The sequence below is a fragment of the Arachis stenosperma genome, chromosome 5 (genome assembly GCF_014773155.1).
Source record: "Arachis stenosperma cultivar V10309 chromosome 5, arast.V10309.gnm1.PFL2, whole genome shotgun sequence".
NCBI classification, from domain to species: domain Eukaryota; kingdom Viridiplantae; phylum Streptophyta; class Magnoliopsida; order Fabales; family Fabaceae; genus Arachis; species Arachis stenosperma.
The window spans coordinates 45652542-45672670 of NC_080381.1; the positions used below are offsets into that span (position 1 = coordinate 45652542).

General features: G+C 40.3%; 1 non-coding gene across 1 annotated transcript; it reads right to left on the reverse strand.

The window, feature by feature from the left end:
- Positions 1 to 8162: 8162 nt before the first annotated feature.
- On the reverse strand, positions 8163 to 8269 carry LOC130932240 (small nucleolar RNA R71). The gene has a single exon (XR_009067399.1). It is a non-coding gene; the product is annotated as a small nucleolar RNA R71 (small nucleolar RNA).
- Positions 8270 to 20129: the final 11860 nt, after the last annotated feature.

Below are 20129 nucleotides of genomic sequence, written 5' to 3' on the forward strand. Positions count from 1 at the left end.
AGCTTCTCACGTGCCTGGGCTGTTTCTGGAGTTGAACGCCAGGTTGTAACGTGTTTTTGGCGTTGAACTCCAACTTGTAACCTGTTTCTGGCACTGGACGCCAGACTGCAACATGGAACTGGCGTTGAACGCCAGTTTACGTCATCTATCTTCGCGCAAAGTATGGACTATTATATATTGATGGAAAGCCCTGGATGTGTACTTTTCAACCCAATTGAGAGCGCGCCAATTGGACTCTTGTAGCTCCAAAAAATCCATTCCGAGCGTAGGGAGGTCAGAATCCAACAGCATCAGCAGTCCTTTTTCAGCCTAAATCAGATTTTTGCTCAACTCCCTCAATTTCAGCCAGAAAATACCTGAAATCACAAAAAAATACACAAACTCATAGTAAAGTCCAGAAATATGATTTTTGCTTAAAAACTAATAAAATTTTATTAAAAACTAATTAAAACATGCTAAAATCTATATGAAATTACCCCCAAAAAGCGTATAAAATATTCCCTCATCAGATACTTATGTAATTCATTAGTGGGAATTTCAGCTAAGTGTATGGAGATGCCTCATTTCTTTTGAATCTCTACTTTCCTACTGCCTCCTTCCAATCCTTCATACTCCTTTCCGTGGCAAGTTGCATGTTGGGTGTCACCGTTGTCAATGGCTACTTCCCGTCCTCTTAGTGAAAATGGTCCTCTACGGTTTCCCGCATGGTTAATCAACTGTTGGTTCTTGATCGTGTAGGAATAGGATTTACTATCCTTTTGCATCTGTCACCACGCCCTACAGTCGCGAGTTTGAAGCTCATCACAGTCATCCCATCCCAGATCCTACTCGGAATACCACAGACAAGGTTTAGACTTTTCGGATCTCAAGAATGTTGCCAATGTATTCTAGCTTATACCACGAAAACTTTGATCTCACGAAATGGAAGGCTCTGTTGTCAGGAGAGGTAACCATGCGTCGTGAACAAAGAATCCAAGAGATACACACTTTAGCTTTCGCAGGTAGAACGGAAGTATTTGTCAGGCACGCGTTCATAAGTGAGAATGGTGATGAATGTCACGGATCATCACATTCATCAGGTTGAAGTGCGAATGAATATCTTAGAATAAGAATAAGCATAAATTGAATAGAAAACAGTAGTAATTGCATTAATACTCGAGGAACAGCAAAGCTCCACACCTTAATCTATGGTGTGTAGAAACTCCACCGTTGAAAATTCATAAGAACAAGGTCCAGGCATGGCCGAATGGCCAGCCTCCCTAAAATGGCATATGAATTCGAAAATAGGGAAAAAGGACTCCTAGTACAATAGTAAAAAGTTCTATTTATACTAAACTAGTTACTAGGGTTACAAAAATGAGTAAATGATGCAGAAATCCACTTTCGGTCCCATTTGGTGTGTGCTTGGGCTGAGCATTGAAGCTTTCATGTGTAGAGGTCTTCCTTGGAGTTAAACACCAGTTTGTAACTTGTTTCTGGCGTTTAACGCTGCTTTGCAACTTGTTTCTGGCGTTTAACGCCAGAATAGGGCAGAAAGCTGGCGTTAAACGCCAGTTTGCGTCGTCTAAACTCGAGAAAAGTATGGACTATTATATATTGCTGAAAAGCCCTGGATGTCTACTTTCCAACTCAGTTGAGAGCGCGCCATTGGGACTCCTGTAGCTCTAAAAATTCTATTTCGAGTGCAGGGAGGTCAGAATCCAACAGCATCAGTAGTCCCTTGTCAGCCTCTAAATCAGATTTTTGCCCAGGTCCCTCAATTTCAGCCAGAAAATCCCTGAAATCACAGAAAAACACAAAAACTCATAGTAAAGTCCAGAAATATAAATTTTTCTGAAAAACTACTAAAAATATACTAAAAACTAACTAAATCATACTAAAAACTATGTAAAAACAATGGCAAAAAGCGTATAAATTATCCGCTCATCACAACACCAAACTTAAATTGTTGCTTGTGCCCAAGCAACTGAAAATAAAATAGGATAAAAAAAAGAGAATATACAATGAATCTCACAATATCAATGAAACTTAGTCTCAATTAGATGAGCGGGGCTTGTAGCTTTTTGCTTTTGAACAGTTTTGGGATCTCACTTTTTCCTTTGAAATTCGGAATGATTGGCATCTATAGGAACTCAGAATTTTTGATAGTGTTATTGATTCTCCTAGTTCAGTATGTTGATTCTTGAACACAGCTACTTTATGAGTCTTAGTCGTGGCCCTAAGCACTTTGTTTTTCAGTATTAGCACCGGATACATAAATGCCACAGACAGATAACTGGGTGAACCTTTTCAGATTGTGACTCAGCTTTGCTAAAGTCCCCAGTTAGAGGTGTCCAGAGTTCTTAAGCACACTCTTTTACTTTGGATCACGACTTTAACCACTCAGTCTCAAGCTTTTCACTTGGACCTTCATGACACAAGCACATGGTTAGGGACAGCTTGATTTAGCCGCTTATGCCTGGATTTTATTTCCTTGGGCCCTCCTATCCATTAATGCTCAAAGTCTTGGATCCTTTTTACCCTTGCCTTTTGGTTTAAATGGCTATTGGCTTTTTCTGCTTTCTTTTTCTTTTTCTTTCTTTTTCTTTTAATTTTTTTCGCTACTTTTCTTTTTTTTCACTGCTTTTTCTTGCTTCAAGAATTAATTTCATGATTTTTCAGATTATCAATAACATTTTTCTTTGTTCATCATTCTTTCAAGAGCCAACAATTTTAACATTCATAAACTTCACTATAAAAAATATGCACTGTTCAAGCATTCATTCAGAAAACAAAAAGTATTGCCACCACATCAAAATAATTAAACTAATTTCAAGATAAAATTTGAAATCCAAGTACTTCTTGTTCTTTTGTAATTAAGCACATTTTTCATTTAAGAGAGGTGAAGGGTTCATGGAATTATTCATAGCTTTAAGGCATAGACACTAGACACTAATGATCATGTAGTGAAGACACAAACATAGACGAACACATAAAGTATCAAATTCGAAAAACAGAAAAATAGGAACAAGGAAATCAAGGAACGGGTCCACCTTAGTGATGGCGGCTAGTTCCTCCTCTTGAAGGTCCAATGGAACGCCTGTACTCCTTTATGTCTCTTCCTTGCCTTTGTTGCTCCTCCCTCATAGCTCTGATCTTCTCTAATCTCATGGAGAATGATGGGGTGCTCTTGGTGCTCCACCATTAGTTGGTCTATGTTGTAACTCAAGCCTTCCAAAGAGATGTTGAGTTGCTCCCAATAGTTGTATGGAGGAAAGTGCATCCCTTGAGGCATCTCAGGGATTTCATGAGGAATTTCCTCATGCTCTTGTTGAGGTCCATGAGTGGGCTCTCTTGTTTGCTCCATCCTTTTTTTTAGTGATGGGCTTGTCCTCTTCAATGAGGATGTCTCCTTTTATGTCAATCCCTGTGATGCCAGGGCATCTAGGCCAGTTTTACTGACCTTTTCTTTACTGTTTTAAGGTAGTTTCATGCATTTTCTTAGTGAATAAGGCAAGTTTTGGATGAAAATACACTTACACCTTGATTCAAGCAACTATTGTGAATTTCACATGATTTCATGAGGATTTTGCTAGAATTGAATGATAAATTGATGATGCATGGTGCACGAAATTGTGATCACTACTTTTCGCAACTCAAATAATCCCCGGTAATGAATCCAAAAACTTGGTGCTCAAGACCATGGTATAAACATAATTTCACAACTTCGCACAACTAACCAGCAAGTGCACTGGGTCGTCCAAGTAATAAACCTTACGCGAGTAAGGGTCGATCCCACGGAGATTGTTGGTATGAAGCAAGCTATGGTCATCTTGTAAATCTCAGTCAGGCAGATTCAAATGGTTATGGATGATATATGAATAAAACATAAAGATAGAGATAGAGATACTTATGTAATTCATTGGTGAGAACTTCAGATAAGCGTATGGAGATGCTTTGTCCCTTCCGTCTCTCTGCTTTCCTACTGTTTTCATCCAATCCTTCTTACTCCTTTCCATGGCAAGCTGTATGTTGGGCATCACTGTTGTCAGTGGCTACAATCCCGTCCTCTCAGTGAAAATATTCAATGCACCCTGTCACGGCACGGCTAATCATCTGTCGGTTCTCAATCAGGTTGGAATAGAATCCATTGATTCTTTTGCGTCTGTCACTAACGCCCAGCCTTCAGGAGTTTGAAGCTCGTCACAGTCATTCAATCATTGAATCCTACTTAGAATACCACAGACAAGGTTTAGACCTTCCGGATTCTCTTGAATGCCGCCATCAATTCTAGCTTATACCACGAAGATTCTGGTTAAGGAATCCAAGAGATAAACATTCAGGCTTTGTTTGCTTGTAGAACGGGAGTGGTTGTCAGGCACGCGTTCATAAGTGAGAATGATGATGAGTGTCACATAATCATCACATTCATCATGTTCTTGGATACGAATGAATATCTTAGAATAAGAACAAGCTGAATTGAATAAAAGAACAATAGTAATTGCATTAATACTCGAGGTACAGCAGAGCTCCACACCTTAATCTATGATGTGTAGAAACTCCACCGTTGAAAATACATAAGAACAAGAGTGATCATTGGCTTCGGCCCCAGAGAAGGAACCAGAAAAACTAAGATCTGATCTAAGAACTAGATGTCCAAAGATGAAAATACAATAGTAAAAGGTCCTATTTGTAGAGAACTAGTAGCCTAGGGTTTACAAAGATGAGTAAATGACATAAAAATCCACTTCCGGGCCCACTTGGTGTGTGCTTGGGCTGAGTATTGAAGCATTTTCGTGTAGAGACTTTTCTTGGAGTTAAACGCCAGCTTTTGTGCCAGTTTGGGCGTTTAACTCCCATTCTTGTGCCAGTTCCGGCGTTTAACGCCGGGCAGTTTTGAGCTGATTTGGAACGCCGGTTTGGGCCATCAAATCTCGGGCAAAGTATGGACTATTATACAATGCTGGAAAGCCCAGGATGTCTACTTTCCAACGCCGTTGAGAGCGCGCCAATTGGGCTTCTGTAGCTCCAGAAAATCCACTTCGAGTGCAGGGAGGTCAGAATCCAACAGCATCTGCAGTCCTTTTCAGTCTCTAAATCAGATTTTTGCTCAAGTCCCTCAATTTCAGCCAGAATATACCTGAAATCACAGAAAAACACACAAACTCATAGTAAAGTCCAGAAAAGTGAATTTTAACTAAAAACTAATAAAAATAAAATAAAAACTAACTAAAACATACTAAAAACAATGCCAAAAAGCGTATAAATTATCCGCTCATCAATGCATAATCTCATGACTTTGGCTAGAGCTTTGATGCACTTTATTTGCTTGATTTCAGGACAAAGGAAGCAAGGAAGAACCACGTTAGTACTCACGTTAATCTAGTTAACGTGACCACTAACGTGGAATGGTAAATAGCTTGCAACGTTAAGGAGAAAAGTGATCACCAATAACGCCCACGAAGCCATCATAAGCCCACGTTAATTGCCACGTTAACTAAAGTTAACGTGGTAGTTAACGTGGAGACAAAAAAAAGCTCCAACGTTAGTGGTAAATGTGAACACCACTAACGTTCCAAGATTTAGCAATGAGCCACGTTAAGAGTCACGTTAACTTAGTTAACGTGAACTCTAACGTGGAAGAGAGGAACAATGCCAACATTAGTGACACTCACTTTTGTCACTAATGTTGAATCAACTAGCATTGCCTACGTTAGTGGTCAAGTTAAGACCACTAACGTGAAAGTTAACGTAGAGCTGAGATTGATGAGCCAACGTTAGTGACACTCACCTTTGTCACTAACGTTGGAAGATGGCATTACTACCACGTTAGTGGCCACGTTAACTTAGTTAACGTGAGCTCTAACGTGGAGAGTAGGGGCACTTTGAGCGTTAGTGACAAAGGTAAGTGTCACTAACGCTCTCGAAGGTGAGGCATAACCACGTTAAGAGCCACATTAGTTACACTAACGTGAACTCTAATGTAGGGACAAAGGGCATAAGGCAACGTTAATGGGAAAGGTGAGTCCCAATAACGCTTGTGAAGGGTTATAAGCCAACGTTATTAGGAAAGGTGAGTCCTAATAACGCTAGCGAAGATTTACAAGGCAACGTTAGTGGTCACGTTAGTGCCACTAACGTTGGAGTTAACGTAGGCTATATGGGGTTGGAACGTTAGTGAAAATTGTGATTGCCACTAACGTTCTCGAACCCACAATGTCACTTAACGTTAACTTTACTAACGCCCATGCCTAATTCATACTTCTCTGCAAGCTGGGCCACTAAAGATTGAAACCGCTTCAACTCAAGATCCAATGCCCACATCCAAGACTTGAAGAACTCACTAGAAGATCAAGAGGAGTAGTATATATAGGAGTAGTTTTGAACTATAGAGGAGCTTGGCACTTTGGAGAACTACTCTCTGTATATTTACTTTTTTGCACTTTTAGCTGGGATGTATTATTTTCTGCCATTTTCCATTTCTAGAGCTATGAACAACTAAACCCCTTTCATTGGGTTAGGGAGCTCTGTTGTAATTTGATGGATCAATTATAGTTTTCATTCTCTTCTTCTTTCTTCTCTTTTGATTTACTAGAAAGCTTTCGATCTTAATTCAATTGGTTAGTTGTCTTGGAAAAGAAACTCTCCATAATTGGATCTCCTCTGAGCCTTGGAAAAGGGATGAGGAGATCATGCTAGAAATGCTTTCTCATGTTGGACCAAATTGGGATCTGGGCGGATATGGTGACATGTAATTATCCCAACACTTTGATTTGGAAATACATGTGGTATAATCAGTGACCATACTTCATCTCTTCCCATGAGCAATTAAATCAAGGAATTGGGCAATTGTTCAAGTTTAGAGAGATTGGATTACCAAGGAATTGGAATCTAATCACCTAAGATTGCCAAGGAGATCAATAGATGCATTGATTGAGGAAGAGATGAAAATGAACTTGATCTAGAGAATACAACATCTCCTGAGCCCAATGAATTCCCCATTTCTGATCTTACCCATTCTCTTTATTTTCTGTCATTTATTTTCATGCTCATTACCCCAAATCCCCATTTAAGATTCTGCACTTTATTTTCTGCTATTTACTTTTCCGCCATCTAATTTTCTGCAATTCTCAAACTACACTCTGTTTAGCTCAACTAGCATACTCTTCCAACTAAAGTTGCTTGACCAATCAATCCCTGTGGGATTCGACCTCACTCTATTGTGAGTTTTTACTTGACGACAAATTCGGTATACTTGCCGAAGGGAAATTTGTTGAGAGACAAGTTTTCACGCATCAAATTTATGGTGCCGTTGCCGGGGATTGATTTTGTATCAACAATGATTAAGTTGGAAGCTCACTAGATTGGGCATTTTTCCCTTGTTTGGTTACTTTATTCAGTAATTTATTTTCACTTTGTTTAACTTCTTCCTCATCTACTATACCTTCTCTGTTTTTCTTTCTTTCTTTGTTATTATCTACAATTCTGCTTACTAACCCACTAACTGTTTGATAATTTGCATCACTCATACTAACAATCTCTCTAACAAGAATAACCTCTTCATTTTATCTCTTACTGCGTGTTTTGTTTGTTGTATGATAGGGAGAAGAGGGGGGACCTCAACTTCCTTCGATTCAGAACCTGAGAGAACCCTCTGAAGATTAAGGAGGGAAACAAGAGGGAAAGGAGTTGTTGGTGCTGAGGAAGAGGAAGAGAACTTTAAACCCAACATGGAAGAGAACTTGGAAAATAATCATGAAGAAAAAGCTCACAACCATGCTAGAGAATGCCCTGCAAATCATGCTGGGCAAGAAAGGAGAGTTCTAGGCTCCTACATCAATCCAAATATAGGAAACTGTGGAAGTAGCATCCAGAAGCCCACCATACATGCCAACAACTTTGAACGAAAACCTCAGCTCATCACCCTTGTTCAGAACAACTGCTCATTTGGAGGAAGTGCTCAAGAAGACCCTAATCAACATCTAACCACCTTTCTGAGAATTTGTGACACTGTGAAGTCTAATGGAGTCCACCCGGATGTATATAGGCTGCTGTTGTTCCCTTTTTCACTCAGGGACAAGGTATCCAAGTGGCTTGAATCCTTTCCAAAGGAGAGCTTGACAAATTGGGAAGATGTGGTGAACAAATTTTTGGCAAGATTCTATCCTCCTCAAAGAATTAACAGGCTGAGAGCTGAGGTGCAGACTTTCAGGCAACAAGATGGTGAGACTCTTTGTGAGGCATGGGAGAGGTTCAAGGACTTAACAAGAAGATGCCCACCAGATATGTTCAATGAATGGGTTCAACTTCACATTTTCTATGAAGGTCTTTCCTATGAGTCAAAGAAGGCTGTAGATCATTCATCAGGGGGCTCTCTAAACAAGAAGAAAACCATTGAAGAAGCCATAGATGTCATTGAAACAGTAGCTGAGAATGACTACTTCTATGCCTCTGAAAGAAGTAACACTCGAGGAGTAATGGAGCTGAACCACATGGATGCATTACTAGCTCAAAATAAGATGATCACCAAGCAGCTAGCAGATCTCACCAAGAAGGTGGAGGAAAACCAAGCTGCAGCAGTCATCACTTCATCACCAACTCAAGAAGGAGTGAATATAGGAGAAGAAGGTGACTGGGAACAAGCCAACTATGTTGAAAACTCACCTAGACAAATCCATGACCCACACTCCAAAACCTACAACTCTGGATGGAGAAATCACCCCAACTTTGGTTGGGGAAATCAATAAGACCAAGGTCAAGACCAGAGACGCCACAACCTCAACTCCAACAACAATGCAACTCACCAACATACCTCACAGAGATCCTATCAACACCCACCTAACCCCAATCCACCATCACTAACGGACGATAGACTTTCAAAAATTGAGATTTTACTTAAAGATTTATGTAGAGAAGTCTAAGACAACAAGGTGTTTAAGGAAGAAGTGCTAGCCAATATCAAAAACCAAGAAGAAAACATCAAGAGACTGGAGTCCCAAACCCACTGATGGATTTCCCAGTGACACGGAGAAGAACCCAAGAGGAGAAACAAAGAAAGTAAGGTGGGAAGAATGTAAGATGATCACCACAAGTGATGAGAGGAGTATGAATGAAGTAGAACACCTCCAAGATAATCAAACAGGAAACCAGGAAGAAAGGAGCCATGCACTTCAACCCACACTCAAGGAAGAGCTGAAGAAGAAGGAGACACTTAACCCATATGCACCCTTTCCTCAAAGGCTTAAAGGTGGTGTAGCAGGGAGAATGTATTCAAGATTCCTCGACATGTTTGCATCTCTTGATGTAAATATACCATTTATTAAAGCCCTCCAGCAAATGCCTTCCTACATAAAGTATATAAAGGAGCTATTAGCCAGAAAGAGTTCATTGAAAGGTGGACAAACAATAAAGATGAATAAGGATTGCAGTGCTCTCATTCAACCAGGGCCACCCACAAAGAGGAAGGATCCAGGGAGTTTCCATATTCCCTGTGCCATAGGAGAAACAATGATTGATAAAGGACGCTGTGACCTGGGAGCGAGCATCAACTTAAAGCCTCTATCCTTCATGAAAAGGCTTCAAATCAATGAGCTAACACCCACAGATGTAATCATTAAGTTGGCTGACAAAACTCAAAAACAGGCAATAGGAGTGGTTGAGAATGTGCTAGTGAAGGTTGGGAACTACTTCCTCCCTACAGACTTTATTGTCCTAGAAATGGATGAGAACCCCATTTACCCCATCATTCTAGGAAGGCCATTCTTAGCCACAGCCAGAGCACTCATAGATGTGGAACGAGGAAAGCTAGTGTTGAGAATACATGATGGTCAGCTCACTTTCAATGTTTTCAACCTCTCACAAAAAGCAGATCATGATAACAAAGAGCTGATGGAGGAGCCAAACAAGGAAGCACAAGCACCACACATAAGGACTCCTATGGTTAACAACTAATATGATTAGAAGGAGCAACAGCCAAGTGTAATCCAAAAGGAACCAGACCCACCAGAATCACATGAAATAGACAACAAAACCATTCTCAAAAAGGAAACCACAAGGAACAAGTTGGCATCAACGGACACAAGAAAAAAGGTCCCAAGGGGATGGAAAAAGAAGAAAATCCCTACAGAAGATTTCTCGTCAGGAGATGAAGTGGTCTCTACATATTTCCTATCTATACCACCTCACCTTCCCACTATTCCATCCCAGCTGCCTCCAGTGTACACCATCAACAAAATCTTGTCCCTAGAGCATATGGAGCTTATCAACAAGGCCAATGGACATAGGTTCACTGCAAGGGCGGAAGATTTCAAGCACTATCAGCCACCTTGACAAGGACCAAACGTCAAGCTAATGACGCTAAAGAAGCGCTTCATGGGAGGCAGCCCCTGTTCTATGTCCTCTTCCTTCAATTTCTAATAGTAGTAATAAGGCAAATTTCATTGATTTTTAAATCAATTTTGACGACCAATATAAGACCCCTTTACATGCAGCGTATAGTACATGATAAGTTTGGTGTTCAAGGTACACCAAGTGGGCTTGAACACACTTTATGAGGTAAAATTATTCCCCAAAATTGTTGCACCATATGATCACAAACAAGTTTGGTGTACCAACGTTGCATGCATGGAAAATTTAGTGGTTGATTGATTTGCATTCATGGAAAGCATTTAGTCATTTAAAAACAAAAGAAAAAGATATTTTTTTTAGCTAGCTCACACCTTAAGTTTTCCCACAAAAAATTTCAATTAACCATTTGCATTCCTTTTTTTTGTGTATAGGGAATCAAAAGGGACATTGATGGTACTTGATAGGACAATTAAGGAAGGGAGATTTGGCCACTATACTAAGGAAATCTCACACTTGTCTTCAAGGGGAATATCTTTGGAAGTGTTGCCATGCAACATTGGGAGTTGGATAGCTTTGGAGACCGAACCAAGACCCTCATAAAAGAGGTGATCCTTGTGCTCATTCAATACCAAACCCCAACCGTCCACTATCAAACAACACCATCAATCCACACCCTTCAATCATTTGCCATCTTCCTATATAAACCCCTTCACACAACCTCTCCGTACACACTTCATACTATCATTCCTCTTCCTTCATTCTCTCGGACACACACACTTCATCCTCCACTTTACCGAAAGTTTCATACACACTCTCCTAGCCACATCTAGTGAACCGCAACCACACATCAACCATCTTGCATGGCATCATCAAGTTCCAAGAGGCGAAAAGGAAAGGAGCTCATGGAGCAACCTCCTTTCGACGTCGGAAGATTCAAAATTACCTTCCATGAGCTTCAATATGAACGGATCAAGAACAAGAAAATATTGCCAAAGTTGACATTCCAATTCAATGAGGATGAGTGCCCTAAAATCAGAGAAAAGATTGCACAGAGGGGTTGGCAAAAGCTCACCAATCCAGAGACAAAGATAAATGCAAACCTCATCAAAGAGTTCTATGTAAATGCGGCTAGAGAAGACAGTACTAGGGCACCCACCTTCAAAAGTTATGTAAGAGGAACAGAGGTGGACTTTAGCCCCAACGCTATAACCAGGACTCTTCAGCTGAAATCACCACATTTTGATGAGCTTAGCTATCAAGTAAGAATAAGTAATGCTCCCGAGGAAGATGAACTTGAAGAAATTGTGAATGATATGTGTGTTATTGGGTCTGATTGGGAAAGATACTCGAATAAGAGGCCGAGGTTCATTAGGAGAGGAGACCTCATCCCAGAAGCCAAGGGATGGTTTGAGCTAGTAAGGAGGTCTATCCTTCCAGCCGCAAATAATTCTGAGGTCAATATTGCTCGAGCTACCATGGTACATTGCTTAGTAAAGGGTGGAAGCATCAATGTGCATGAAATTATAGCTGAAGGGATCCAGGATTCAACCGAGAAGAATGATCCGGGTGCTAGACTTTGGTACCCCAGCACCATCCTGAGGCTATGCATGAAAGCCAAAGTGGTATTCGAAGACAACAATCCACAATGGGTAAATCCTGGGAGGTTAGTCACGCTCCAACGCATAAATTATGTGACACCCGCCCAACAGCAAAGGAGGCCTCAGATAAGGAAAAGAACGGCACAAGAAGAGTCCCACCAAGAAGAACCTCACCAAGAAGAACCCCAACAAATAGGGCACCAGCAAGAAGGACAATTTGATCCAACCAATATAAATCTGTTTCACATCAAGGAAGCCATTGAGTATATGGCAAGTAGCTATATGGAGGGACAAGAACAGCAACTACATGTCCAAGCTCAAAGGATGGATCATCAAGAAAAACTACTCTCTAGTTGGATGGATCAACAAAGAGAGTGGCAGAAACAGCAAATGGAATTACAACAGGAGCATTACTCACAGCTCACCTAAGCCATCAGTCAAGTGTCTGAAAGGCAAGAAAGCCAAGACAAACGCCTCCAAGAACTCAACCAACACCAGATAGCTCAGATGAAAGCCTTCAACAAATTCAGTGTGCTCAACAAAGGAAGGCAGCTGTATCGAGAAGAATTTAGCATAAACACTCAGGCTAAGTTAAACTATATGACTGGGCATATGCATAATTTGCACCCTGCCATCCCAAGTTATGAGGCAGTTCACAAGGACTTAACAGAGCAAGAAGAGGGGAAGGTGAAACAGCAAAAGAAAGAGTTAAAGAAGAAGATGGAGGATGCCGGTTTCTGGAAAAAGCTGATAGGGAAGCGCAAGGGGAATGGAGACTCAAGCAATCAAGGAGGATCACAAGACAAGGGAACATGAGCATTCCAATAATTGAAAGGTGGTGGAGTTCCCTCTTAGTTCTACCTTTTTCAAAGCTTTAAATAAGGAAAATCATGTATGAAATAGAACATGCTTCCATGGTAGCTTAGGATTTTTAATTCTGCATTTAAGTTTTTCATTGCTTAGGTTTATGTTTATTGAGCTTAATGTCTCTAGTGTTCACTTCCACCTTTCTTACTTGTATGCTTGTCTTTTAAGCTAATCAAAAAGAAAATGCTATGAAAAGAACAAGAGTAGAGTTATTTCGTGAAGTAGGTTCTGAATGTTTGTGGTAGGATGATTAGTAAGCTAAGTTGGTTCACCAAACAAGGAAAGAAGGCAACTATCTACCCTGAATCCTATGCTTGAAACACATCCTATGAGACTAACTAAATAATAAGATTCCAACAAGAAAAGAGAAAGAGCAATAAAACTGAAAAGGAAAGAAACACAATAAGAAACATTGCTAGGCACCAAGGGTTTTAAGATTGAGGCATGTGTCTGTGGTGTTCATGTGCAAGGGATATGCTTGGATGAATAAGCTCTTAGGGGTGCCTCATCACTTGGTAACTTGGATTAACTGATCCGGGATTATCAGTTGAAAGTCCACTATCAAGAGTGACCTTTGCTACAGAACACTTAGTAACCCAAAGAGGTGCTGGACACCAAGGTCTCAAGAAAGAAAAATAACAAACCATGTGCCTGTGGTGTGTATGTATGAGGGAAAGAGACTTGGGGGAGTAAGTCCGTAGGGGTGTCTTAACACCTAGCACCTTGAGCCAACTGGTTCGGGAGTGTTGACTGAAAGCTTATCATAAAGAGTCGCCCTCTTACAGAGCACTTAGCCAAAAGAAGAATGTAATAAACCTTGGAAAAGAAGGAAGGATCAACAATTAAGAAGTCTCAAAGGATGTAATCAAGAGAGTGACCAAGGACTTGATAAAGGCCTGAAACCTAGTAAAGGAAAGAACCTAAGTTGCTATGCATGAAATCCCATAAACCAGGAATTCTACTTCTGTATTATCTTCTTGCTCTTTCATTCATTCTTCCTATGTTTCAGTACTTGCTTAGGGACAAGTAAGCTTTAAGTTTGGTGTTGTGATGGCAGAGCATCTAGGCCAGTTTAACTGACCTTTTCTTTACTGTTTTAAGGTAGTTTCATGCATTTTCTTAGTGAATAAGGCAAGTTTAGGATGAAAATACACTTACACCTTGATTCAAGCAACTATTGTGAATTTCACATGATTTCATGAGGATTTTGCTAAAATTGAATGATAAATTGATGATGCATAATCTCATGACTTTGGCTAGAGCTTTGATGCACTTTATATGATTGATTTCAGGACAAAGGAAGCGAGGAAAAACCACATTAGTACTCACGTTAATCTAGTTAACGTGACCACTAACGTAGAATGGTAAATAGCTCTCAACGTTAAAGAGAAAAGTGATCACTAATAACGCCCCCGAAGCCATCATAAGCCCACGTTAATTGCCACGTTAACTAAAGTTAACGTGGTAGTTAACGTGGAGACAAAAGAAAGCTCCAACGTTAGTGGTAAACGTGAACACCACTAACGTTCCAAGATTTGGCAATGAGCCACGTTAAGAGTCACGTTAACTTAGTTAACGTGAACTCTAACGTGGAAGAGAGGAACAATGCCAACGTTAGTGACACTCACCTTTGTCACTAACGTTGGATCAACTAGCATTGCCCACGTTAGTGGTCACGTTAAGACCACTAATGTGAAAGTTAACGTAGAGCTGAGATTGATGAGCTAACGTTAGTGACACTCACCTTTGTCACTAACATTGGAAGATGGCATTACTACCACGTTAGTGGCCACGTTAACTTAGTTAACGTGAGCTCTAACGTGGAGAGTAGGGGCACTTTGAGCGTTAGTGACAAAGGTAAGTGTCACTAACGCTGTCGAAGGTGAGGCATAACCACGTTAAGAGCCACGTTAGTTACACTAACGTGAACTCTAACGTAGGGACAAAGGGCATAAGGCAACGTTAATGGGAAAGGATGTGAAGGGTTATAAGCCAACGTTATTGGGAAAGGTGAGTCCCAATAATGCTAGCGAAGATTTACAAGGCAACGTTAGTGGTCAAGTTAGTGCCACTAACGTTGGAGTTAACGTAGGCTATATGGGGTTGGAACGTTAGTAAAAATTGTGATTGCCACTAACGTTCTCGAACCCACAATGTCACTTAACGTTAACTTCACTAACGCCCATGCCTAATTCATACTTCTCTGCAAGCTGGGCCCATTAAAGATTGGAACTGCTTCAATTCAACATCCAAAGCCCACATCCAAGACTTGAAGAACTCACTAGAAGATCAAGAGGAGTAGTATATATATGAGTAGTTTTGAACTATAGAAGAGCTTGGCACTTTGGAGAACTACTCTCTGTATAGTTATTTTTCTGCACTTTTAGCTGGGATGTATTATTTTCTGCCATTTTCCATTTCTAGAGCTATGAACAACTAAACCCCTTTCATTGGGTTAGGGAGCTCTGTTGTAATTTGATAGATCAATTATAGTTTTCATTCTCTTCTTCTTTCTTCTCTTTTGATTTACTAGAAAGCTTTCGATCTTAATTCAATTGGTTAGTTGTCTTGGAAAAGAAACTCTCCATAATTGGATCTCCTCTGAACCTTGGAAAAAGGATGAGGAGATCATGCTAGAAATACTTTCTCATGTTGGACCAAATTAGGGTCTTGGCGGATATAGTGACATGTAATCCTCCCAACACTTTGATTTAGAAATACATGTGGTATAATCAGTGACCATACTTCATCTCTTCCCATGAGCAATTAAATCAAGGAATTGGGCAATTGTTCAAGCTTAGAGAGATTGGATTACCAAGGAATTATAATCTAATCACCTAAGATTGCCAAGGAGATCAATAGATGCATTGATTGAGGAAGAGATGAAAATGAACTTGATCCGGAGAATACAACATCTCCTGAGCGCAATGAATTCCCCATTTCTGATCTTACACATTTTCTTTATTTTCTGTCATTTATTTTCATGCTCATTACCCCAAATCCCCATTTAAGATTCTGCACTTTATTTTCTGCTATTTACTTTTCTGCCATTTAATTTTCTGCAATTCTCAAACTACACCCTATTTAGCTCAACTAGCATACTCTTCCAACTAAAGTTGCTTGACCAATCAATCCCTGTGGGATTCGACCTCACTCTATTGTGAGTTTTTACTTGACGACAAATTCAGTATACTTGCCGAAGGGAAATTTGTTGAGAGACAAGTTTTCACGCATCACCCAGCTAAATTGCATAGGTGACAAATGAGATGAGGAAAGGCTAACCTTGCCAAAGTGGAGGATTTATCAGCTACTTTGTAGAGTTCTAGAGGTATGATCTCATGAACTTTCACTTCCTCCCCAATCATGATATTATGGATCATGATGGCCCGATCCACAGTCACTTCAGATCGGTTGCTAGTAGGAATGATGGAGCGTTGGATGAACTCCAACCATCCTCTAGCCACAAGCTTAAGGTTCGGTCTTCTCAATTGAACCGGATTGCCTCTTGAGTCTCTTTTCCATTGAGCTCCTTACACACATATGTCCATGAGGACTTGGTCCAACCTTTGATCAAAGTTGACCCTTCTAGTGTAGGGGCGTACATTTTCTTGCATCATTGGCAAGTGGAACGCCAACCTTACATTTTCTGGACTGAAATTTAAGTATTTTCCCTGAACCATTGTAAGCCAATTCTTTGGATTCAGGTTCATACTTTGATCATGGTTCCTAGTGATCCATGCATTGGCATAGAACTCTTAAACCATTAAGATTCTGACTTGTTGAATGGGGTTGGTGAGAGCTTCCCAACCTCTTCTTCGGATCTCATGTCGGATCTCTGGATACTCATTTTTCTTGATCATGAAAGGGACCTCAGGGATCACCTTCTTCTTGGCCACAACTTCATAGAAGTGGTCTTGATGGACCTTTGAGATGAATCTTTTCATCTCCCATGACTCAGAGGTAGAAGCTTTTGCATTTTCTTTCCTCTTTCTAGAGGTTTCTCCGGCCTTAGGTGCCATAAATGGTTATGAAAAAACAAAAAGCAATGCTTTTACCACACCAAACGTAAAAGTTTGCTCGTCCTCGAGCAAAAAAAGAGAGAAAGAAGGGGAAGAAGAAGAAGAAAATGGAGGAGATGGAGAGAGATAGGTGGTTCGGCCAAGAGGGGGGAAAGGTGTTTGTGTTGTGTGAATATGAAGGAGTAGTGAGGGGTTTATATAGGGGTGAGGGAAGGGTTGGGTTTGGGAGGGAAAAATGTTTGAATTTTTAAAGTGAGGTAGGTGGGGTTTTTGGGGAAGAGGTATAGAGGTGATTGGTGAAGAGAATATAGGGAAGAGGATATGATTTGATTAGTGAGTGAGAGAGAGAGGGGTAGGGTATGTGGGGATCCTGTGGGGTCCACAGATCCTGAGGGGTCAAGGATTTATCATCCCTGCTCCTATTCGGCGTGTAAACGCCTTTACTGTGCAATCCTGGCGTTTAACGCCAGATTGCTGCTTGTTTCTGGCGTTAAATGCCAGCTTTTATTCCTTTCCTAGCGTTAAACACCATACTAAAACTTGTTTCTGGCATTTAACGCCAGATTGTAGCCTGTTTCTGGCGTTGAACACTAGTCTGGTGCTTATTTCTGGCGTTTAACGCCTAGAATGGTGCCAGACTGGGCGTTAAACGCCCATTCTGCTACCCTTACTGGCGTTTAAACGCCAGTAAGTCTCTCCTCCAGGGTGTGCTATTTTTAATGCTATTTTTTATTTTTCTTAAATTTTTGTAGTTGTTTTTGTGACTCCACATGATCATCAACCTAAAAAAGAAAATAACATGGAATAACATAGATAAATAAAATTGGGTTACCTCCCAATAGGCGCTTCTTTAATGTCAATAGCTTGACAGTGAGCTCTCATGGAGCTTCACAGATGTTCAGAGCATTGTTGGGACCTCCCAACACCAAACTTAGAGTTTGAATATGGGGGTTTAACACTGGTGCACGAAATTGCAATAACACTTTTGCAATCCCGCACAACTAACCAGCAAGTGCACTGGGTCGTCCAAGTAATACCTTGCGTGAGCAAGGGTCGATCCCACGGAGATTATCGGCTTGAAGCAAGCTATGGTTATCTTGTAAATCTTAGTCGGATGTCAGAAATTATCAGGATTGATTGTAAAAAGCAAAAGAACATGAAATGGTTACTTGTATTGCAGTAATGGAGAATAGGTTGAGGTTTGGAGATGCTCCATCTTCTGAATCTCTGCTTTCCTACTGTCTTCTTCATCAAACACGCAAGGCTCCTTCCATGGCAAGCTGTATGTAGGGTTTCACCATTGTCAGTGGCTACCTCCCATCCTCTCAGTGAAAATACGTCCCTGATGCTCTGTCACAGCATAGGCTAATCATCTGTCGGTTCTCAATCAGGCCGGAATAGAATCCAGTGATTCTTTTGCGTCTGTCACTAACGCCCCGCCCTCAGGAGTTTGAAGCACGTCACAGTCATCCAGTCATTGAATCCTACTCAGAATACCACAGACAAGGTTTAGACCTTCCGGATTCTCTTGAATGCCGCCATCAGTTCTAGCTTATACCACGAAGATTCCGATTAAAGAACCCAAGAGATAACTACTCAATCTAGGATAGAACAGAGGTGGTTGTCAGGCACATGTTCATAGTTGAGAATGATGATGATTGTCACGGATCATCACATTCATCCGGATTAAGAACAAGTGTCATCTTAGAATCGAAGCAAGCATGATTGAATAAGAAACAGTAGTAATTGCATTAATCCATCAAGACACAGCAGAGCTCCTCACCCCCAACCATGGGGTTTAGAGGCTCATACTGTGGAAAGAAACGTGTAAGAAATGTTATGAGATCATAAGGTACGGATACAATGTCAAAAGATCCTATATGTAGTAAACTAGTGTCCTAAGGTTTACAGAAATGAGTAAATGACAGAAAAATCCACTTCCGGGCCCACTTGGTGTGTGCTTGGGCTGAGCATTGAAGCTTTTATGTGTAGAGACGTTTTCTGGAGTTAAACGCCAGCTTTCATGCCAGTTTGGGCGTTTAACTCCAAATTTTATGCCAGTTCCGGCGTTTAACGCTGGAATTTCTGTAGGTGACTTTGAGCGCCGGTTTGGGCCATCAAATCTTGGGCAAAGTATAGACTATTATATATTGCTGGAAAGCCCAGGATGTCTACTTTCCAATGCCATTGATAGCGCGCCAATTGGGCTTCTGTAGCTCCAGAAAATTCACTTCGAGTGCAGGGAGGTCAGAATCCAACAGCATCTGCAGTCCTTTTCAGTCTCAGGATCAGATTTTTGCTCAGAACCCTCAATTTCAGTCAGAAAATACCTGAAATCACAGAAAAACACACAAACTCATAGTAAAGTCCAGAAAAGTGAATTTTAATTAAAAACTAATAAAAATATACTAAAAACTAACTAAAAAATACCAAAAACATACTAAAAACAATGCCAAAAAGCATACAAATTATCCGCTCATCACAACACCAAACTTAAATTGTTGCTTGTCCCCAAGCAACTGAAAATCAAAATAGGATAAAAAGAAGAGAACATACTATAGACTCCAAAATATCAAAGAAACATAGCTCCAATTAGATGAGCGGGACTAGTAGCTTTTTGCCTCCGAACAGTTTTGGCATCTCACTCTATCCTTTGAAGTTCAGAATGATTGGCATCTATAAGAACTCAGAACTCAGATAGTGTTATTGATTCTCCTAGTTAAGTTTGATGATTCTTGAACATAGCTAGTGTATGAGTCTTGGCTGTGGCCCAAAGCACTCTGTCTTCCAGTATTACCACCGGATACATACATGCCACAGACACATAATTGGGTGAACCTTTTTAGATTGTGACTCAGCTTTGCTAAAGTCCCCAATTAGAGGTGTCCAGGGTTCTTAAGCACACTCCTTTTGCTTTGGTTCACAACTTTATTTCTTTCTTTTTCTTCCTTTTTCTTTTTCTTTTCTTTTCTTTTTTTTTCGAAATTTTTTTTTTTGTATTCACTGCTTTTTCTTGCTTCAAGAATCATTTTGATGATTTTTCAGATCCTCAATAACAGTTCTCTTTTCTCCTCATTCTTTCAAGAGCCAACAAATTTAACATTCTTAAAAACAACAAATTCAAAAGACATATGCACTGTTCAAGCATTCATTCAGAAAACAAAAAGTATTGTCACCACATCAAACTAATTCAACTAGTTTCAGAGATAAATTTCGAAATCCTGTACTTCTTGTTCTTTTGTGATTAAAGCATTTTTCTTTTAAGAGAGGTGATGGATTCATAGGACATTCATAACTTTAAGGCATAAATTTTATTAAT